Consider the following 24,472-nt stretch of genomic DNA (forward strand, 5'->3'; position numbering starts at 1 on the left):
CATATTGTGGTTGCGTGGGGGGGGGGGGGGGATGTGGGGTTTTCAGAAGGTTATAGGAAGGGGGTGTGGAGATGTGGGTGGGTGTGTGGGTGGTTGTGGAGGGATGTGGGGGGACATGTGAGTCAGTGTGTGGTTAGGTGTGGGAGGACTGTGGATGTGGGGGCTGTTTAGGAGGAGTGGGTCCCCTGCATGAATGCTGTGTGCCCCCAGCAGCTGACGGGGCATGGTGATGCTGATGGCAGGGGGAGCGTGGTGACAGTGGTAACCAGGGAGCTCCTGCAGATACGGCAGGTGCTGTCGTTAGCGGGGGGAGGGGTAGTGATCGTTGACCAGCGGTTGGCAAACATCCGCAGACACCGCCAGCAGTGACAGTGGGGGCCAGCGATGATCGCTGACTGTCCACGGATGCCGCTGGTGGCAGGGGGAGGAGGGGTGTGGTGGCAAGCGATGACTGCCCATAGGCACGGCCAACAGTGTCAGTGGCATCTTTTCTGAGGCGAGAGTAGGAGAATGAGTAGGAGGCTTGTTCCCCCCACCCCCACCTCTGTTGGTTCCTCCAGCTTCCCTTTTGTTCCTCTGATCCCCATTCATTCCTTCTGCCCCCCATTTGTTCTCCCCATCCCCGTTCATTCCCCCATCCCCTATTCATTCCCTCCACTCCTCGTCCCCTATTCATTTCCCCAGCTCCCCATTCATTCCCCCTGCCCCCTGTTCATTTCCATATCCCGTTCATTCCCCCTGCCCTCCATTCATTCCTTCAGCTCCCCACTTGCTCTCCCAACCCCCCCCCCCCCCACACACTCATTGGCAGTAGCAGAAAATGAGCAGGAGGCTGGAGAGAGCAGGAGAAGTCTCTAGCTTATCTCCAGGGCTTGTCTCCAGCCTCCTGCTCTCTCTAGCCCCCTGCTCCTTCTCTTGCTTGTCTCCCACCTCCTGAGGCTGGAGACAGCAGGGGAAGGAGCAGGAGACTAGAGATAAGTCCCTGGAAATGAGCTGGAGACATTCCCCTGCTCTCTCCAGCCTCCTGCTCATTCTCTGCTACTGCCAGTGAGTGTGGGAGGGCTGGGAGATCGAGCAGGGAGCTGGGAGAACGAGCTGGGGGAACTAATGGGGAGCAGGGAGAATGAACAGGGAGTGAGGAGAACTAATGGGGAGTGGGGAACAAGCAGGGAGTGGGGAGAATGAACAGGGGTGGGGGGAACAAATGGGGAGTTGGGCAGGGTCACCTCTCCCCTCCTCCAGCTCCCCAACTGCCTACTGACCTGGCAGAAGCTGGGCTCAGGTCCTTGCAGCTTGCACCACTGCCTGTCTCACATGGGCAGGCAGCATTCTTCAGGACCAGGGAAAGGACTAACCACAGAGACACTCTGGCAGGCTACCAAAGCATCTTTGTGGAGGACTGAGCCTCCAGTTGCCTCAGGACCCATTTTTTTCCCCCTGGGGTATTATTTGACTCCTGGATATCCAGGGGTCTAATTTTGCTCCCCCACTAAAAATTTGCAGCCCTGGAAACATTTTTTTGTTTCCATACGTGCCTCTTGCAGCGTCTCAAAGAGGTTTGAGATGCTGCAAGAGGCACTTGCGGGCTAATCTGGATGTGCCCTTAGTATCATTTCCACCCATTCTGGCGGAGGCGAGGAATAGAAAAGAGTGTATCTTGGAATGTATAACTAAATGTTATTATGTTTCTAGGGCTGATCGGAGCCATCTGAAATCAACGAAAAAAATTCTCCAACCTTTACAGACTCTGGGCTAAACTCTGTGTTATTAAATTACAATAGTTTACAAGGCTGTATGGAAAAGACAGCTATATTTTTTAAAGTTTCTGTAGGACTTTTAACTTTCTAGGTACCCCAATTTGTCTCTTTCAACCATATAGTACATTTATGTCTGCATTCATGTAATTTTTTTTCCATTTTCTTTCTCCAATTACCAAGGGGTACTGCTGCTGTTACCCAGTGTGAGTAGATCCTCAAAAGCCCTTCTTAATTCAAGCCTCCTCACAATGTCCATCTGGAAGGACTTACTGTACCGAGGGTTCTACTGAATTAATGGATCTGACAGCACCCCATTATGGTGGTTTTGCATAATCTCTGATGTAGTACATTTTCCCATTGTACAATAGGGACACCAGTTAGTTTTGAATAAGCTATTACAGGACAGTAACCCAGTCCTTTGAGGACAGGTCTGTAATTTTTACCTTTAATATTCCAGCTTCCTGCATTGTTCAAAAAGTCTTATATCCTTTACAAGTAGGATAATTTACCTCAAAATAAAACACATTAGTTTCAGAATCTATTTAAAAAATGGAGACTTAAAATAAGTTGGTTTTAAAATGCTTCACTTCAGTTATTATATGATTATTCTGAAAGAAAACTCTTATGTTGTATAATAGCAGACAGTCTACACTCTTAATAAGACACAAGAGGTTTTTTAAAATAAAAAGCTTTTGCTCATCAAGTTCTTAGGATAGCATTCCTCATGCAAAAGTATTAGCATTCCTCATGCAAAAGTATACGATATTATTTGCTTTAGTTCTATGCTGAGATATGTAAGAGAAAAATATATTATTTCCAGGATAATATAACTGCATGTTCCAAAGAAACATCATGTTACATAGTCTCATTTTCATAAAGCCATCTAAAAAACACCTGTCTGGCCAAGTCTGCACCTGCTTAACCTCATGGTTGTTTTTTTTTTATTAATTACCTTTTATAGTCACTTTGATGTCCCTTTTCCAAAGAATGATGCTTACTCTGAAATATTTTTGATGAAAATTGGAAATCCATCATCAGTAGCCACTCTTAAAACCTGTCAATTTTTCCCTTGTGGGGGAAAAATTAGGATTTGCAGAACTATCTACATTTCGACATCCCTACTATATTGAATACCTTAGCATGAAGTAAAGATATTTAGTATCCAGTCCAATGGACAGTGTTAAGTGTCACCGCTGTATAAGGAGTAATGATTGTCTCAGCCTTTTGCACCAATCAATCTATTTGCACCAATTTGCACCAATCAATCCATAATTGAATAATAGATATTAGAAATGGAAAATGGCTACCAGGTCATCCACCCCAGCCCCTGCCCCTTGTATTATTGTTCCATTTAGTTCAATTATTTTCACTGCTGTCTGATGGAAGTCGGTAGCAGATTTTAGGAACAGTGACTCAAGGGAAATGTCCCTGAAATGTAACCTTATTTTTACCTCTCTTTGTTTCATCCATTTCGGAGATATTGAGCAAAGTTGGCACCAAATGGCATAAACATCTTCACGTTATTTTATTTTTTATTCCCCTCTCATCCATGGTCTCTACTCTATTTTAAATGGCAATTTTACTTATATTGTATTTACATTTGGCTTCCTCTTATATTCCTTACTCTGGCAATTTTAATATTGTGTGGGTAAAGCGTGTAGGATCAATTCTGTCTATATATTTTGGGCACGGGAAAGCAAATTACAAAACCACACTTTGAAAATACAATGAACACAGTTCAGTTTCATGAAGTAGCCACATGGTACTTAGTACTTTTAAGAGATAGAGGATATGTCTAAGTGTTTATTGCAGTCAAAGAACAGCTGTAACACAGTTATCGTGCAATTGTGGATTAGTGTTATCAGGATATTTAATCAGCTGAAATGTGTGTGTAAATTTAAAATCATTAGCTTAACAAAAACACAGATTAATTGAAGTTGCTACCAGAATAATAACATAGCCTGTTGGATGCCAGCAAATTTTAAGATTAATTTTTTTAATACATCACAATTAATTTACTGAAATACATCTGTAATAAACACTTCAAGCTGATTTCTTTATCAGCTTAGTGCATGTCTCTTCATATTAGTGTATGCTAAATCTACACTTGAAGGCTGCAATTTAAAGTCTCTGAACTAACCAGATGGTTGTCAATTCACAATGTACTAGCCGAAACAAAATCTTGGATTCTCAAATAGCAAACAGAAACTGGTGTAAGAAGTATAAACTGCAGCAACAGTACAATCTTAGCAGCAAATTAAAGCAGTTAAAGGAATCACTACAGTTAATGCACATTTGAGTTTCTACCATCAGCTGGATTTAGCTATCCCTCTACAAGCTACAAAACAAAGAAATATTTGTTTCAAAACTGATAGGGTAAGCCTTAAGCTGAGTTAAAGATTTTCTGTCAAATTTGAAGCAGGTGGACAGAGAGTTAGTGAATTATGACACCCTAAAAACAGAAGGGCTGCCAGTCAATACTGGCTGTATTTTTCTCCCTGAATGCCTGGAAAACCTATTATGGATCTTGTGGGATGAGGGATTTTGACTAGCCCTTACAGAACATATGAAGAAAAGTTCAGGTTCCTTGATTATGAACTTCTATGTTTCCAATGTTTGTTTTTTATCTTTAACAATTGGAAAACAATCCACAGATCAGCTGAAATCATAATGGCATAAATCAGTTGGGTGGTGAACACGGAAAGCAATTTAGCTATTAAGTGCCTTTAACTCAAACCTTGCCCATGTGGACTCTCAATCTTAAATCAAGTTTCTGTGTGTGGCAACCTATCCAAAGGCCAAAACTTGGGTAGTGCTCATTCAATTTATTTATGGGATTTCCTCACCAGTGTAGGTAGGGAGATGTTATTATTCACATTTTCACATGGGATAACTGAGATGCATATAAAGTGAACTGCTCAAGATACACATAAGAACTGTAGCAAAGCTCAGAAAGAACCCCAATCCCTTGTCACAGTCTAAGGCGTCCTAACAGCTAAAACACTTCTCAACATACTGCAAGTGGGATTCTTCACACAACAGACCCAACACAATGTAGTATTATCCAGAATGATAAATCATCGGAAAAAAATAATTTAATTTTGGAAGACATATAGCAGAGAACTTCACACTTGACAGTTAATTCAATAAGACTATATTACTGGTAACACAGAATAACAGAAAATGGGGCTGGAAGGGACTCAGCAGGTCATTTTGTCCAACCTTCTGATCAAGGCAGAATCATCCCTATTTCAACCATCCTAGATCAGTGTTAAAAAGTTCCAAGGAGGGAGATTCTACAGCCTCCCTAGTTGGCCAGTTCAATTCTTAACTGCCCTCATAATGAGAAAGTTCCTCCTCATATATAACCTAAATTTCTCTTGTCCTGTCCCCTCTAGTTATCTAGAAGTTTATCACCATCTACTTTATAACCACCTTTCAGGTATTTGAAGACTTATCAAATCTCCCTTCAGTCTTTTCTTTTCCAGACTAAATATTCCGTTATTTTAGCTTTTCCTCTTCAATCACATTTCCTAGATGTCTAACCATTTTTCTTCCTTTTTTTTTTTTGCAGCAAGAATACACAGTCAAATCATACTCAAGTTATGGTCCACTATAACCTCCAGGGTTTTTTTCTTCATCCTGTAGCCTAATTAGTCATTCTCCCCTCTATCTGCATATGAAATTGTTCTATACCGAATGGAGAGATTTTAATCGAATAAAATTCAATAAGGATGAGTGAATTTTGAACCACTCTTTCTTTTTTTCAAGGTCATCCTATATCTTAACCCTACCTTCTGGAGTGTCTGAATTCTACCCAACTTGTTGTCATTTGCAAATATGCTAAATCTGTGCTCCTCTTCTAATCATTAGTTAAGATATTAAAGCAATAGTGGACCCAGCACAGGCCCTTGGGGAATTCTTCTGGAGAACCCTCCCCATTTAGATATCCATTATGTATCCATCTTACCGTAATCTCATTTAGACTGCATTTCCTTGTCTTACTAATGTGAATGTCATGAGAAACAGTGTAGAGAGCCTTGCTAAAACAGCCCCTGGTCTACCCAGACCTACAAAATCCATCACCTTATCACAGAAGGAGACCAAGTTGGTCAGGCACAATTTATGCTTCGTGAGCAAACCATAATGGCTCTTCCTGATTAACTTGTTCTGCTCAAAGTGCATCTATATTCACTGATGACCTGGTCCATGATCTTTCCTGGTATTTAGGGTATCATTTGTGCCTAAAGACAGGCACTGTATATTTGCCCTTTTCTAGTTATCTGGAACCTCATTTGACTTTCACAAGTTCTCAGTGATAATAGCCAACAGTAATTACTTCAGCCAATTCCTTCAGGATTTGTACTTTAGGACGCATTTCATCTGGCCTTACCAGCTTGAAAACATCCCACTTTTCTAAGGGTAGAAACAAACATTGCCTGACATGCATTTGTGCCACCATAAACATTTTGATGGAAGCACAGATGGCAAGCAAATAGACATTTATATGGTACAACAAAAAGTAGTGTGAAATAGTGCTGCTTTATTGCAATAGATATCTATTTGCTTTGTGGTGGGAGACTGCAGGCAGCACAGAGCTGCCTGCACTCTCCAGCTGCCCTGGGAATATACTTTGAGAGCTTCAGGAGCCTGATTGTACACACCTTGGCTTTTCCCACTTACAGAGATGTGTCACAAGAAATTTCTGGGTCCCTCTATGTGAACAGGGAAAGTTGAGGTTTCCCGTTTATAAAGACCCATTCCAGAATTTCCAGAAGCATGTCTTCAAAATGGAAGAAATCCTACATGGGTCCCAGTTTGAAGGTACAGGACATAATGGCTCCCAGCACAGAGGCATAGGGCACCAGAAATTCCCTGGGCCCTGTGCTGCCCTGTCCTGTACCTCTTTACTGGGACCCATGCTAACCAATAATTCACACAAAGGCATGAGCTAGTGCAGTTCTTCGGATGGATGGAAGCTGCTCCAGGGATTCTCTGGATCCCAGACCACACCATGCTGACCTGTGCTTCTACATATGGCATGGGTTGGCATGGGACCTGGTACAGGTTCCCAGCCAGGAGGCATGGGAAAGTGAGGGATACAAGGAAACTTTGGGCAAGGAGAACACATTGCCTGTTATCCCACATCAGGCCCTTGCCTGATGCAGGGCAATGGGTGACATCTTTCTCCTAGTAAAGCAGATCAGCTGTGGAGGGATACATCCTGCCAAAGCGTGATCCACTGCCATTGGCAATATCCATTTTTACTCTACATAATCCCTAAACCTGTTCTTACACTAAGCTGCTTGTCTCCTTCTCTATCTTTGCTGTCAATTGCAGTCATTAACTTGTATCTGACCTTATTCCTGAAAACTGAAGTAATAAAAGCATAAAATTCTTCTCTTCAGCATCTTTTATTAGATTGCCTTCTACATTCAGTAAGGGACATGCACTTTCCTTTATCTTCCTCTTACTTCTGGCATCCTTGCAGAACCCTTTTTTATTGCCTTTTATATCCCTTGCTAGTTGCATCTCAATTCATGCCTTGGCCTTCCTGTTTTTCTCCTTGCATGTCTGTATGGTACTCTTGCACTTTCCAACTTGTAACATGGCCAAGTTTCCATTTTTTGTAGAAAATAATTAAGCAGAAATCTAGTAGGTTAGATATGTCACACTAGCTTGGGAATGAAAGAACAAGATTTATGGGAGAGATCTACTGTATCAATAGACTCTAACACATTAAGCTGAAAGCACACACTTTTAACATCCATCTCATCAACCAACTTGGGACCACAATTAAAAATATAGATATATTTTGCTTTTAGGAACAAAAAAATCACTATTGACCATATCACCACATCAAATGTCATTGATATTGTGTATAAAATGAGAATACAGAACAAAAAGGTACATTTTATACTTTGAGTCAAAAACAATATAAAAATTGGCTTGAAAAGTTGAGAAACAAAAATTTCTCACTAATGAAGACATATATTTCAAATACAACAGGTAAATAATGGAGGGAGAGAGGAGCTGAGCTATTAAATTCACAGCTGGGAACTTTCCCAAAGTTCTGGAATCCTGCATCTGGACGAACCTGTTCCCCAGGAACTAACTCCAGAGTTCATTAAATGTCATTGATCAGCCTAAACTTCAAGTTCTGCATTGTTTGGGATTTTCCCAGATCTAGAATTGCTTCAGGCCTATTCTTAATACTGTAGTGCTCTTTCATGTACAGTGTGAAATTTTGAAGACTGCCAACAGTAAATTCTAATTTAATTTAAATTGACTTATAAAATACAGGCAACTCAAAGTAGCATTACACACAGCAGAATTATGCCTGTGTTAAAAATGTGTAAATTATATACCTGATGAGACAAAATAGTGAATAAAGTAGGCTACAAATGTTTCACGTTTTCTTATAACACAAACTGGAGCTATGCAGATTCCTCCCCAAAATCTTAAGTGTTAACAGAAATTCTCTAGCAGGCATATTCAAAAGATGATACATAATGGAACCAGAAGAAATGACCCCAAAAGAATAGTTTGTTTCAAAGAGTGTTGCTAAAGTAACATAGATTTAGCTATTTTTAGTGAAATACAACCAAACTAAAGTAGCTAAATTTGGCTATTTAACTCGTAAAAATGGAAATCACACAATGGATGAATTTGGCCGCATGGATTTGCCTGCTGACAAACACTATTCTATGCCAATTTCCTAACAATGAAGTACTCCACAAAAACCTTCAAGTGATGCTAGCTCTCAACTAGTAATGACTTTTTTGATGAGCCTTAGCACTATTATCTGCTGACAGGAGACTACTCTATGGACAATCTTTAGCCAATATACAGCCAACATATCACTCTATCAAGCATTTGAAATGCTAAAGTTCAACATCAGGGAGTCATGAAAATAGTTCATTATCTCATCTAGTCTATCCTGTGACAGTACAAAAATGTTCCCTTCAGTATATTCCTCAGTGACTTGCCTACTTCAGTTTTAAAATGACTCATGTGATGGGGCATCCTCCATTTCACTGGGAAGATTATGTTACAATCCAACAGTCCCCACTGTTAGCAAGTTCACTTGATTAGTTTGAGCTCTTCCATAATAGGATGTGGATGAGACAAAATAACACTTGTCAAAACAACTGTACTGCTAACAGGAGGGAGCAGCTGATGAGAAAACGATAAAAGGCAAATTATCTCAACTATGAAAAAAATGCCAGCTACCCTCTTCAAGACTCTCGTATCTCTAACTGTACTAAAACATATAAGAAGAAAAGCTAAGTTGCTAATTTAGAACAGTGCCTATGCCCCAAAGACTGCTTCGAGTCAGTTTAATAATAAAAAATAAAATGTTTTTTTCCTAAAAAAACATGATTTATTAAAAGTTTCAGAACAGTATTTTCAGTAGTCTTGACTCTTCCTATGCTAAAAAACCTTCCAGATTTCATATACAGAACATTACTAAGTTTTCTGGCCATACATTTTAATAATCTAATTGAACTGTTCAAGAAAGGGCTCATTGTGCAAATAACCACGATGTATACCTATGAGAACACAGGAGCATAATGAGAGGGAAGACGACGAGTATTGGAGTGCACACTCCAGTAGCTCAAAGCATAGGGTGTTTTGTGTCTTGAAATATACATGCCCACTTATGATAAAGGCTTCAGTGAAGAGGATTTTTTGAAGTGTCAGCTCATGAAAAACTGAAGAAAGTTACATGGTAGGTAGGCACCCATGTAAGTTGAAGTCAAGGAGAAGTCAGGGTAGATTTGCACTTTATAGACTAAATTACAAATATACATAGTAGCTTTCATAAGCTTCAGCTCGCTTCATCAGATGCTGTGAAAGAAGGTGCACAGAAGTGCAACCTTTGATGCTATAATCTGTTACTTGGTCCAGCGATGATGTAAATGAACACTGATCTAATACCAGTTCCAGAAAGACACAAAGGCCTGCTGTGGAACACTTTAACTGCCCTGGACATTGCATCACTGCTCTTAGGCAGTAAACCTTTAAAAAGCAACTTGTATGGGAACTTGTAGAAGAAGAAATCACCCACAGACTAGATCATGTTAAATATAGTTTAAATAGGAACTATGGATGCTTATCTTATTACCTGGACTATATTTTGTGACCCCTTTCTTCTTTGCTTGTTTTCCTTCCCTACCTAGGACGGTACTTCTTGTCTACCCCATCCCTTCTCCCTCCCTGCCTTTTGTATTCAAATCACTCTCTCCATTCTATATACACTGCTCTACATACACAGCATCTAATGAAATATGCTCCAGCTCATGGAAGCTTATGCCAGGGTTTCTCAACATTTTTAGACTCAGGGCACCCCTGGAAAGTGTCAAGGTACCCCTTTGAACATGTCAGCTCCTAGTTTTATCTTTTTTTTGCCGACAGGAAAATAATAGTGCAGTTTTTCTATGCAAAGAACTCAGAAAGAAAACAACTATGGATTTGTACTTGAAATCTCTCGGCTTATCTTGTAAACCCAATAGTGATAATATTGGGTGGCACTCAGCAGCACCCTTGAAAAGATCTCAAGGCATCTCAGGGTGCCATAACACCCTAGTTAAGAATCACTGGCTTATTTTATATACAGGAAACCTTCACTATTCGCGGCTTTGGCATTTGCAGTTTCAAATATTCGCGAATGCCATACCCACAACTTAAATACACATTTCCTTCTCCAACTAGCACAAATATCTTAAATGCACTTACAGGAGCTCTTGGGAGCTCCACACTCGCCACTGCCAGGCTCCCACCACCTCAGCCATACCCCAGCCGCCGGGGGCACTGTGTTCATAATGTTCATGAATGCAGTGCCATATTCGTGGATTTCGCCAATAATTTAGCTGGTCTGCAGGAATGGCCAACACGAGGCACATCACATCAGCAGACAGGGCAGGAAGCAGAAGGCAAAGCAGCAGATTAGGAGATTGTGCAGGGAACACAGAGTGGTCTAACATGCAGTATATTTTTCTACTATGCACACTGGCAGTAAAATCACATTCAATTTGTGCTGGAAGGGACCTCAGGAGGTCACTCAGACAACCCCCTGTGCAGGCAGGTTTACCCCCATCCTAAATATCAACCAAGTCATAAAAACTTAAAAACTAAGGATGGAGATTGAATATAAAGGTTGCAGTGTTTAGCAGCCCTCATTAAGAAGTTCTTCCTAATATACATCTTAAATTTTCCTTGAAGTTTAAAGACTGTTACTTTTTGTTCTGTCCCTGGTGGACACAGAATATAGTCACAGTCACCATTCTCTTTATAACTAACCTTTATGTACTTAAAAGATTATTCACCAAATCCTCCCTTAGTCTTCTCTTCTTCAGTCTAAATAATCCTAGCTGTTCCAACCTTTCTGTTTTGCCCTGCTTTGCCTTACTGCTACTTTAACCTCATAACAGTGCTGTTAAAACTTTCCTGTGTATCTAACTGCTTTGCTGATTGTTCACAATCATGAAAGCACTTTGTTCCAGTGCATCTCTCTCAAACGATCCAGTAAATACATTCGATCCCCCATACATTCTTCTTGTTCAGGAAATCTGAAAAGTTGAAAAGACAGGAGGTAAGAGAGAGAGGGGGTATATTCCATCCAAATACAGTTTTGTCAAAAGTTAAATGCTCAACAAAGCAGATTGGTTTTGCCACAAGGCCATTTAAGAAGGAAGTCAGACATAATGTTGCAGGAATGATAAATAATTCCATGCTGAAATTTTCAGAAGAATTTTCTTTTGCTTTTTTATTATTTATTTTATACAACAGAAAATTAAAATAATCAAAATCAAAATGAAAAATTTTCAATCAACTGAAAATTCTAATTTTGACTTTTCTTCTGCAAACGAAGTAAACATGTTTGGTTTTTAATCTGATTTGGAATGAAAGCAAATATGAGTATTTTGAATTATATTTTTTATTCTCCATGTATATCTAGTTGAAAATAAAGACTAGATTAAGCCAGCTGAGGAATGAATTGATTGCTGCTATCCCATTAAACAATTCAGATAAAAACCAAGGAAGACTGCTTACTGGACCTTAGCAAATATTCAAGATCAAAAACTCGAGATCGCTGTTTCTATGTTACAAGTACTGAATGTGATTCTATTTTTCAAAAAAATTAATTTATTTCTTGAAAAGAAAATATGCATTTGGATGCTGTTCTCCCTCTTTCGTTTATTTTTTAATTAGAGGCTGAATTTTTAACCTAACTGAACTAGTCTGCATTGGAAGACTTTGATCAGAATTCAGTTCCCCCAGACTGGATGCTCCTTCAGACATCAATAATTCCAATTACACCAACAATGCAATATGACTAAACCATTTCTCTAAGCAATTAAAAATGCAACAGTGAAGTAAATGGAAAATATTGTATGAAAAACCAAGAGACTCATCAAATTTAAAAAACAATAATAATTTACACTTGTACAACACTGTTGATTCAAAGATCGCAGAGAATATTATAAGCATTAATGCCCACTTCTGACCCTCAACATCCTTATGAGGAAGGTAAGATGGTACAGTGAAGCCCTATTTGTTCATTTTCCCATAGAACATCCTAGCCCAAAATGCAATTACAGTTCCCAATACTTATTAAATTAATTGTTTATTAATGCCCTTCATTCGTTAAAAATCTCATTTATCCAAATTAGTTTAGTGTCCTTTATTTCTGTTTTTGTAGCCAAAGTTCTAGTACATAAAAACTGATTTTATTCTTCATTAATATTCAGGCATTCTGGAGTTGAACATGGCTGTTAACAGCATTAAATATAGTTAAGTTAAACAAAATTCAGATGAACATATAATTTCTCAGAGTACACAGTTTTCTTCTTTGTAGTACACTGCAGCAGAAAAACTCACTCTGAAAAGACTTCCCAAATTTTCTCTTTGCCTATAACTACTTTTCTGAATGAGAGAGAACATATTCAAGGTGTTAAGTATCTTCTGGGGGAGCTGATAAACTAAAATATTTTTTCTTAGAAAAGGAGAACTTGGCAGAACTTAAGTGGTTTCAGAATGAAAATACCTTTAGCCTGCAAATTTTGTTCCAAGAATAGCTAAATTTCAGTGAACTGAGAAGACTAGAAACAACAAGCACCTAGTTCTATCACTAGTTCTGCCTTGGGTAACTCATTTAACTTCTCTGTTTGCTTCTTCAGATATAAAACAGACTTATTATGCCTGTTAAGGATTATGAAACATACTATCAGGCATGCATATATTCCTTTAGGTGGAAAAATATACTAGCCTTGAGTAAAGCATTTTTCTAAAAGCGAAGCAAATGTCTACACAAATGTTTCATGGAACATCCAAAATGTCTCCTGAAGGTTTATTCCTAATTACCCTGAATAATTCCACTTTTAAACTAAGCCTATATGAACCTTTTATGACAACTACATATCCCATCATGCATCATAAAACCTTGACCTCCAATTACATTTTTAACACTGAGCTAGATAATATCTAGATTGTGTCTCATGTCACAATAAAAATAAATGAGAATCATAAAGTTATAATGATATTGTATAGCTATGAACCCTGAAGAGGCAATAATAAATGTTGCCAAAGGGAAGTATAAATTTTGTGACAAGACTGAACTATTTCACCTGAAATTATGAACCAAGACAATGATTAACTGAGGGGCAATCAAATGCTAGCCACGAAAAAATAAGAATCTCGTTATCAGTGTAAGAATGTTGAGGTGGCAAGTGACCTGAGCCAGCAAATGTAAATGGACATGGGATTTACCCAAATCCAAGATAAACCTGAATTTAAGGTTACTCCTCAATAATTAGATTCTATACAAGATAAATTTATAAATTTGTTATACTTTGCCAACCATAGACTCAAATTATTGGAGGGATGTCTTTAATTTGTCCCCACCACCATTTCAGTGAAGAAAGCAGTGGTAGTAGGGCAGATGGTGGTGGTGGGCAGTTAGGAGGCAGGCAGCAGGGGGAAAAATGGGGTGAAAACAATAAGGGGCAAGTGGTATGGAGGTGGTGGGGGCAAGAAGGCACGCAGTTGGAGGGAGGAGGTGGTGGCAGGTACAGGCTTGTGCCTTCCCCCCACAGCCTTGGGCTCCCACACAGCCTTGGCCTCCTTGCCTCCCTCCTCCATCTGTCCCCTGCATCACTTATGTCCTGCTGCAACCTCAGCTCCCCCATCTCACAGCCACTGCCCCTGCATCCCCTTGACCCCGCTGCTTACCCTTGCTTCACACTGACAAACTCCACAGACACAGTTCCAGCCTGGCACCGTAGCAGTGCAATGGAGCTGTAAGGAGCCTGAGGCTGCAGAGAGAAGAGACAGGGAGTGCAGCAGCAGAGGAGATGCCCGTATTCAATTCCAAGATGAGGCGCTCCTCCCCTGCTCTCCCCACCATGCTAAATGGGCAGGGGGATAACTTTGTCTTGGAACTGAGTAAATGCAATAATTTGAAACGAATGTGCTGATGTAGTCTGGCATGGTTTTGTGCAGCTTAGGATGCTTGGAAGTCATCAGGAAATGAACATCCTTTTACTACATGAATCTGGCATCAGTGCAAAAGTCAACCCTGAACTTGAGCTTAGGTGAACTCTTATCATTATGAAAATATCTGATTTTATTTTTTAAGATTGTAAACTTTAATTCTCAAGAGGGTTTTTTTGTGGGGGGGGAGGTGAATGAGTTTGAATGTAAAAGGCACAGGACACAAATCTATTTAATTCACCAACTGCAACAAATCAATCTATTATACAGAAAAGTGTGGAAAGTATTCTGCTCACTGCAACAAGGCCTTCACACATATACTAATTGTGAAATAAATATGGGGACATGAGAGAATGGATAATTTTTGTTTCGTTTGGTACTTGCTAGCTGAAATTCACAAATCCTAACAAGCTCCAAATTTATTAAATATAGCAAGCAAATGTCTTCAGTACTTTCACACAGACTACATCCTTCACAAGAAAATTAGCCTACTTCTACATAGAGTTTTTCTCTCTATACTGCTGCAGAGTAAATTGCTTCCTCCCTGAAGCTACCCCAATTTATGACATTCTTGGACTCCATTGCTTCCAAGATTTCAACCACTAAGACTGCTTTAGTTTAAAGACTATATATAATCTTAAGCACAATAGTTTGGCACTGTACACAAATGGACATCTTAATTATAAGTATGCCATATTCCCACTGATTCACAGCTTCTGAGAAAAGGTCAAGAACATTAAGATGTTGTCTTCAGTAAGTTCAAGCCAGTATGTATTATTTGCTGATATATTAAGAAGGGACTCCCAAAAAAGCATCCCTCCTATGTGACAACCCTTGTATACTGGAAGACGTAGCAGAATATTGCTGGCAGTCAGAATACCGAATACACGTTTAAATTCTCTTTTTTTTTTAAACTTAGTCCAAATCCCCCTCTTACAACCATAGTCAAAGAAGGGAGCAGAATTGCTGGACACACAGATTTGTATTATGCATATTAGCCAGAAATGAGTCTTTAATTTCCAAAAAAGAAAATGTGTAAATTGACTGTGTAATACAATACTCATCCTGCAAAATGATAAATGAAAGATCTGAGGATAAAGTCCCCCAGAGATATTTTGGAAACACTAGTATTTCTTGCAATTTGACCCATTCCAAAGTACAGATATTTGCAGCTCAGGACCAGCCCCAGGATAAATCACTTCTGGTAGGCAGGATTTAGTTATATTCAGACTGGGGGCTGAATGCCACTTGAGTCTGAGATGTCACTGCAGCCTTATTTCAGTAACCTTAATTAAACTTTTTGTGTGGGATATAACCTGATGAACTAAATGTTCCTTTTGTTACTCTGAGATAGAGGGAAGCAAGCAGCTGGCTGACAGTGCTGGAGGAATTCAGCAGCTTCCTCTTGCTGGAGATTGGCTTTACTGAGGACTGTTTCTTCTTTTATTTGCTGTGGTTGACTGTGTAGCTGGTTGTGTCCTTTTGATTGATTTCCTCCAGGAAGCTGCCTACTCCCTGACCACTGCTGGTGCTTTAAAGGCCTGTTTCATGCTTCTTTTGTTTTTGCCTCTGTCTGTTACACTGTAGACACCACGCTCTTTTGGGATGCTCCGATGAGGTCCTTTGAGCCACTGTGTTGTGAGCTGTCAGCTGACAGACTTCCGCTGTGCTGGCAGCAATAATAATCTTAATAGGCTGCATGAGGAAGAACTCTGTAGTACTGACGCAAAGTCATTTGCTTGGCAAGCTGAAGATGAATGAGGAGAGATCTTCTTCAGGGAGGCATTGTTTGGCTGGTTTATTTGCAAGTAAGCTACTGGGGCTGTTTTGGCCTCTTTAATGTACCAGTGGGATATATTGGATCAAGGAAGCAGTAGGAAAGATATGAACAATAGTGCCTCTAACAATGCTTTAAGGGAGATATATTTTACAATAAGCCTTTGCCTGTTTTTTATTGCTCACTTATCTATTTTTATACTTTACTTTTTTTTCCACCTATACAAGTTCTGAAGAAAGTACAAAGAAAAGTGAATAAAGCAGCTATACATAGAGGAGGTGTGTACTTGTGCAGAAGGGATTTCAGAGATAATGTCCGGTACATTTTGTTGGGCTTGCCCTGTTGCCCTGAAAATTCAGGAAGAATACATACAGAGACCTACAAGCCAAAGATCATTGTAATCTCTGTCTGCAAATGTTAGAACAAATTGTCCTTTCATGCACCAATGAATACTCTTTCTTTATTTAAAGCCTTCATTTAAAAAAAAAGAAACAGCAACAAAATTCTATGTAAAACTTTTAGATGCAGGCAATCCTAGAATTCAATCTGATTTTAAAATGAAATGCTCCTTTTCTCTGCTTATACTATTATTCAGTCAACTAATGCAATATTATTTCTCTGTATTTTCTGATCTATGTCGTTTAAGTCTTAAATTTGATTTCATGAATACTTGCATAAATTAAGGCTCAGTACAGTCAGCAAAATAACACCAAGTATGTAAAGTGACATAAAGATCAAGCCTTCTGAGCAGAAGTGATTTGTTTAGGTTACCTCTAACTTCTATCTTATAAATTAGGTGTTTTACTTAATAACACTAACAATATTCAGTTCATTTTAAAGAATTCCAAAGCAATGACAAATTTTACACACTCTAAGGAGAAAGCATGTTACCAACCCTGGTAATGTGGCCAGCTTTGAAGTGGAATAAAGTGACTATTTCATAGTACATAGGTATGCAGCATAGCATAGAAAACAAAGACAGTCATGCCATCCAAATAAATGGCAGGTAAAATTTATGGAGACAGAGGGATCTACACATCCCATGATAAACATGGCAACGTGATAAACTCCAATGTAGTTTGCACTGGAGTCAGCTGCTCCTGGGCACAGACTCTACATATGCACCTGGGACTGCAGCATTTTGAGCTGGGGTGAAGCTCTGGGCTGGCAGAGAGCCTGGGGGGTCAGCCCCAGGCCCTAGGTGGTGGGTGAGGGGTTGACTAAGGCACGAGCGTGCTAAAGTATGGGGCTAGGAGGAAGGCAGCCTCTGCACTTTAGCACCCTTGTGCAACAGCCAGCCCCGTCACCATCTACACATGCGTTTCAGAGCACGTAATTACTCCACCATAGGATAGTATTTTCCAGGACAGTACTATCTTATAGGGGCATGCAAACCAGGCAGCGTTCAATTTGGATTCTGATTCGGTGGACAGTGATTTGATTCATTGATTCAGATTACTGTCCTGATTTAATTGGGCCAAAACTGAATCTGAAGATTCGATTTTGATTCATATTTGATTGGCCATGGGAGGACCCCAGGCAGTCTCCCAGCCCAGGAGACACCAGTCACCAAGCCAGGGGTGCTCCACAGTGGACCTGGAAGTGGACCAGAAGTATTTCTGGTCCACTTCCAGGTCTGCCACCAAGCATGCGGGGGACTCCCTGTGCTCCCGTGGGACATTTCTTCCACCCTACCATCTCAGTGTTCACAAGCCATGTCTGGTACCTTGAAGTACATTGAAAAAACATATAAAGCTGTGTCTATGGCCGAATTGTTGAATCTCTGTAAACTGAATCAGAGGCTTCCAATTCAATTCAGAGAGATTAGTGGGTCTCCTGATTTGATTTGATTTGGATTTGGAGATTTGGCTTCCGAATTGGGCCAAATCTCCTCTGAATCAAATCAGCAACCGAAGCTTTGCACAGCCCTGCTTTCCTATGGTGGAGTTAATTAATTTACTGCTTTCTGATATTAGAGCATGTGCAGACAGTGATGCTTTAACAGGGAGATAATTAAACAACTCTGCAGTAAGTTTACTTACCTACTGCAGTCAACTCTCCAGTAAAGCACACATGTAGATGCACCCAGAATGTAATTCCCTCAAGTGGACTTTTTAGATTCACATTTCATCATAAGCAACGTTAAAGGTAAAGTGTGTACTAATGTAATAATCGTCATTTCAGGACTGTGGTGAAGACACTGGAATAGCCCTGAATTTCCCAAGCGTACTTTAGGAACGGGGAAGTTTTGGAATGATATATTTCATTTCATTTTATTTTTAATGAATTAAAATAAAACTTCTACTTAGCTTTGGTTGGAACTTCTGATCTTTTCTAGTTAAAAATGCCTCCTGTTTGTTGTAAAAGAACAGTTTGACACTTAGATCAAGGTGTCTTCTGTTTGTGTTGTAATGAAACCAAGGTGTCAAACTGTTTCTCTACAGCACAAATAGGAGATACTTTGATCTAGAAAGCAAGATGTTTCAATAATTACTAAGTAGCAGCTGCCCTTATTATTTTGAAAATAATATAAAAATAGGACTGTGTCAAGTTATAACACATCACTGGAAGTAACACATATAGCTGCACTAACACTGGAATGGCATACAGTAACATTAAAGTAAGTAAAGAAAAATGTATTATTGATTTAGAAATGTAATTGTGGATTTCATTCCATAATTATGAAATAAACATTTTGAAATATAAAAATTTCCAATGAAATAGAAATTCCTAATTTCAACCAGGTTTAACATAGACAACTCCTAACACTGGAATAATAATATAGCTAGATCCTAATGTAAAAAATGCACCTAAATAGCAGTTATGCAGTCATGTACATGCCAAAACTGAACTTAAAACACATTCTGCATGCCTGGAGCCATACCTACGGGGATGGGGTGAGGAGGATGAGGGAAGCCCTCCCATGTATTAATCCAGTGGTACTGAGCCTTCCAGCCCCATGCACTGGATGAATTGCAGGGGGATGTTCCATGGGTCTGATCCAATGCAGAGTCAGGCTGTGGGTGTGATCCCGTGTACCAAACCTGGCCATGTATAGCAGCCCAAGCTCACGTGCTGGATCCAGCCATGGAGTGACTCCATGCATTAGGCCATGCCATCTGGCCTACATGGCCTGCTGCCAAATTTCTGGACCTGTGGGAAGACCCACCAACAGAATGACCTGTCCTTGAGGTCTAGAGGTTGAGCACCACTATTTTAGTCCAAGAGTTTAGTGGTTAGTGCACTCACACAGAAGACCTGGGCTCTCTAGCCACCCCCCAACACAGTATGAACTTGCATCTCCTGCTTCTCATAACATTGCTCTGATCACCACACCACAGGTTAGGTATTACCCAGTCCTCTTCTCCAGCCCCGCTCTTGAAGCTGAGCTACTGAACCTTGCAATAACTAGTTATTGGATAAAATAGAGAGCACTGCGAAAGTTTCTGCCCCATTGAGACAAAGGGCCCAGGATAGAACCTAGCATTCCATCTCATCCAGAACAGCCACCATCTCACTGAGCCACATACCATCAGGCTTGCTTTCTTCCTCCTGGCCCCGCATATGTCCCTCCCTTGGCTGCCCAGATGGCAAACTTCAAGAGGGGAGCTGGAAAAGGACAATGCCTCCTCTGTGGCCTTGTGTGTAGATGCAGGAGATATAGGTTCAAATTCCTTCTGTGTGAAGGGGACCTAGAACCTGCGTGTAGGGCCCTAACTAATAAGCTACTGGGATAAAATATAGCAAGTACTTGCATTAAAGCTAACCATAGTTTTGGCCTAGTTCTCACATTGTCAGCAGCCTTTTATTATTTTAGGACTTAACAAGGATATAGTATACTACATGCTTTCCTGGCCATAGCACATGCCTTCTGAGATAGTTTAGTAGCCATGGGGATGACTGTACATCCACACTGCACCTGGACTAGAATCACATGTTGTATACAAGTGCCAAAAATGGTACCTAGGAAGTTGTCAAAATGCTATTTGAGTGGATAAAGCAAAATAAGATGTATCCCAGGCAACGAGTGTTCAGGCAAGTGGCTATTAAGCCCTAAGTGCTTTGGATGATAAAATTAAAGTAAAAGGCACAGTCTCACCAGGCTCAGTTCAATGTATACAAAAAAGTATTCAAATAATTAAGCCTAGGGTCTATCCACATGCTATATGATATATCCATATGAACAACTCCCAACTGATGTCACTCAGCGCTGTGTTCTGTGTGTAACAGTTTCAGATAAATACTTCTCTCAGCACTTGTTGAAATAAGGGATCTTCTGGAGTTATTTCAAGGTATGACAATAAAACAAACTTGGAACCAGCCCAGTCTTTGTATTCAGAAGTTTGTTAATAAAAAGTGAGGAGCTCAATTTTAATACGGGATGGTGGAGCTGCTCCTCCTTGGACAGTAGGCAAAATTCAACCTGCACATGGCAGCTGGAGTGGGGGGAATGGGACAGGGGAGAATGCATATTCTTGGACTCAGAAAAGGTAGAAGTTTACTAACCTCACTGCTCCTTTGCTTTGTTGGCCTTATTCCTTCCCCATCACTAGAGAGGCATCTGAGAAGACACGCATACAAGGAGAAAGAAATCCCTTGTGTTTACATGAGAAGAAGGACTTGGTTTTATCAGACCGAGGGATTGCCACCACCACTGAAGAAAGGGACAAGAGGCTTCTTGAACCTGCCACATACTTTTTCCCCCCACATATAAATCAGCTACACTAGCTGATAAGTGTTTAAGTCAGCCACACTAGCTCTAGGAGGATCAGTTACTGGATATGCTCAGTGAGTAATATTCAAAGAGCAATAGTACACAATCTTAACGTCTTCTTTTACAAAATATCAAAAGGGTATTTGCAGGTGATATCTTAGCACCGTTGGTAATTTATAAAATAAGTCTAATCATCATTTTAAAAATGTTCCTTTATAGCTATAATGCAATTAATAGCTGAAGCAGAATATAATACAGACATGGCCTACTATAAAGGAGGGCAAGCCTCTGGTGCTCATTCCAATGGATCAAGTTACCAGTTGTTGCTTTTACATTGAAACCATTTTGGGGATTTCCAAAAAGACTGCACACTTTCTATATAAAATTTACCAGTTGGATTTTCTAGTCTTGGAAATATTTCTGACTGTCTTGCTAATTAATTATCTTTGTCTAATTTGGTCTTATTTTGTGATATAGTTCAGGCACAGGAAGCCTATGCACATTTTGTTTTATGTTAAAAGTGCGCTTCACCTGCATAAATTCACAAATTGTGCATTCTGAAATGCCAGAAGAGCATTTTATCTGTTTCTCTTGCTCCACTACAGTAAAATGGAGAAGTAATTATCAAGCATGTTTAGCCAAATCTTTATTTTTATTGATTTAATATTGCCTACAAATTATTGTACAGATAGATGTGGAATTATTTGACACAGGAAACACTTATTGATTTCAATAAATGATGGAACACCAGAAAGTGTAAAGTATATATTTTTGTCTGAATTAGAACAGGTTGAATATTTCTGCTGAATACTGTTTTCAACAAAAATGTTGTTTTCATCAAAATCAAAATAGTTTAGAAAATGCATAAATTTCAAAAGGTCATTTAAAAAAATTGTAACATTTTGGTTGTATACAGACATTAAAAACAAAACAAAACAAAACAAAATGGCACTTTACTTTAAACTCAGTGCACCCATGCGCCAAGCACAGTGCATGCCCAGAAGAGGAATCACATTAGTTTGACCCAGCTCACCCAGCGTCTATATACGTTGAGCACTTCAGTGGGACTTTTTGGCACTTTTATCTAATAGCTGATTGAATCAGCTTTAGAGAGCTGGGCTGAATTAACATGCCGCCTCTTCCAGTAAAGCATGATTTTTTTCTCACATTGTCAGCAGCCTTTATGATTTTTTGTTCTTGTGACATTATGGACTTTTGACACTGACATGTACTACTATAATATAGATAATAGAATAACCTGTTATTTTAATTTCGTTTTAATTTTAAAATAATTGAGATTAGCTTGTATCTACTGCTGCTAGAAACATCTAATCTTTTTTTCTAGATCAAAATGTTTCCTATTCATGTTGTAATTAAACAGTTAGACATTCAACTATTTGCTACTGCTTACACGTAATAAAATAATAGAAAATAGTAACAGTAATCTAAAAATAGGAGTATGAATTCAGTAACATTCCAGATGAAAACCCAAAAATATTTTCAAGAGTTTCTACTTCGTGGGAAATCTTTAAAATATCTTTTACTCCAAATAAGACCAAAAATAAATCCTGATATAACCTTAAAAATCACAATTTTTGAGCTGTATTAGCATAACTAAGTCTTGTAGCTATATATTGTGATACTAATTTTACAAATGGATAACCTAAGGTACAAGCTAATGTTGACTAAGCTTGGCAATGGCCTAGTCAGGAATAAAAATTATAGTCCCTGATTCCTAACTCCAGGCAACAGCCACTGAACTATATACTTTACCCTCCTCTATTAAACTTTGTAAATGTATAGATTACGCTTGCATAGTACTTAATATAAAAATCCAAACTAAAAAAGAATGGCCTGAACAAAAATCTCTACACTGACAAAATGATGAGGTGTCCTTGACTGAAGAGTAATCAAATTATTTTCATTCCTATTGTTTCTTTAAATTTTCTTTATAAAATAATACAGAAACAAGAACACACAGATAACTCACAGAAAAAATACATGAAATAAAATCATGATGTACTGATTCATGGCCGAATAACCTGTGATCCAAAGAAACCCTAATGTCAGCTATTTTGAAATGGATCTAGTTCAGAAGCTTAGAACACTATCACATAGGTGAGGGCAAATCTACCTCTTTTTTGTCACCAAGAAGTCTCACAGTCCTCAATTCTAGTCAAGTTTGCCTTAAATTAGCACATGAAGATAATATCTAAAATATTCCTACATAATTATTCTAAATTTTTCCTTGTAGCCCTGGAAAATAAAGGGGTTTTGTTCATCCTTAGCATAAGCCCAGTATTACATTTGTGGTCCAAATATAGAAATGGCAGCCTACATACAACCTCACCCTGTTGGCTCATTCTGTGACCCTCTAAGCCTTTCCTACTTATGAGAGAATGTTTTTTTAAAAACTGGTTTAATAAATGGTACATCTGTTCTCCCTTTCTACTGCTTTATCTATGGTCTTCAGTAGAAAAAAGTGGAAGGAATACTGTCTAGTGGCCAAGAGACTTGAAAGGCACTCATAGTTCAGTGTGTGCTGAGTGACCATGGACTTGGCCTTGATCCACAAAGTTTCACTGGGTCAGGAAAGAGTGAGCAAGAAGAGCAGTGGTTAGGTCATAAGTAGAATGGAAACCAGGGCTCCTGTATAAATTGTACATGAAACACTTACCAGATACAGGTGTTAGGAGCAGGGATTAGAACCAGGACTCTCCCACATCAGGTGTGTGCCTTAAGCACTAAGCTAAAGAGCCATGCCTCCACTTCTTTTGCTGCCCCTTTTGACACATCATTTGTGAATTCCTTTCTACAGAGTAAAATACCTTCAACAAATAGCCTATCACCTGATGATTAGGTTGCTCTGTGAGTTTAAAAACATAAATTTGAACTTCCTATGTTAGAAGAGGGTCTCTATTCTACTCTACTTAGAGTAGTCTCTACTCTTCTCATCAGAATCTGGGTCTCTATTCACAAGGATATTGTATAAAGATCATTGCGACCTTTCCCCTCGCTGTGATTCTGAATGAAAGAAGGGGATGACACTTTATTTTGTGCATGACTCAACCCTGATAGAGAGCTCCGAGAGTGCATTCTGGATCAAGTGTGCCATGAGAGCCAGTGGAGGGACTTTTACTTTGTGGATCTTAAAGGAGCATAAATATGTCAGTTTTGTTCAGCTTGGTGCCTGATGTACTTCTGATGCCCAGAGAACTTTTTATTGGGAACATAAGTCTTTTTTTGTAAAATTACCATTAACTTTTAGGGCCCTCAGTTTTCCTATTTGTAAAAAATTGGCTTAATGACACTTACATAAGTGTGTTGGGACCTATAGAAAAAAAGGGCAAATGGGGAGGGGTTACTTGTAGAGTTCTTTAAATATCTTCCTTGGGATCAGTCTTTTAACATTTTTATTAAGGACCTGGGCACAAGAAAAAGCAGGAGAATGCTACTGAAACTGATTAGTGACATGAACTTGAAGGGGGACGGGGAGCACTGGACTGTCATATAGGGAGAACTGTATGATCTTGAGAACTGATACAGACATAAGATGAAACTTCACAGTATAAAGTGCAAGATGACATCCTGGGTGAATCTACACATGAAATTAAGGTGAAGCAATAAACTCCAGAGCTGTTTGAGCTGGAATAAACTGCTCCCGGGTGCAGCGTCTTCACATGTGCATGGCACAACAGCAATCTGAGCTGGGGCAGAGCAGGCCCAGAG

General features: G+C 39.4%; 1 protein-coding gene across 2 annotated transcripts in view; it reads right to left on the reverse strand.

The window, feature by feature from the left end:
- Window positions 1-24,472, reverse strand: part of NELL1 (neural EGFL like 1) — a 524,835-nt gene that overhangs the window by 45,621 nt on the left and 454,742 nt on the right. The gene's annotated exons all lie outside the window — the stretch shown is intronic.

The sequence above is a fragment of the Crocodylus siamensis genome, chromosome 2 (genome assembly GCF_052110815.1).
Source record: "Crocodylus siamensis isolate JL-2025a chromosome 2, ASM5211081v1, whole genome shotgun sequence".
NCBI classification, from domain to species: Eukaryota; Metazoa; Chordata; order Crocodylia; family Crocodylidae; genus Crocodylus; species Crocodylus siamensis.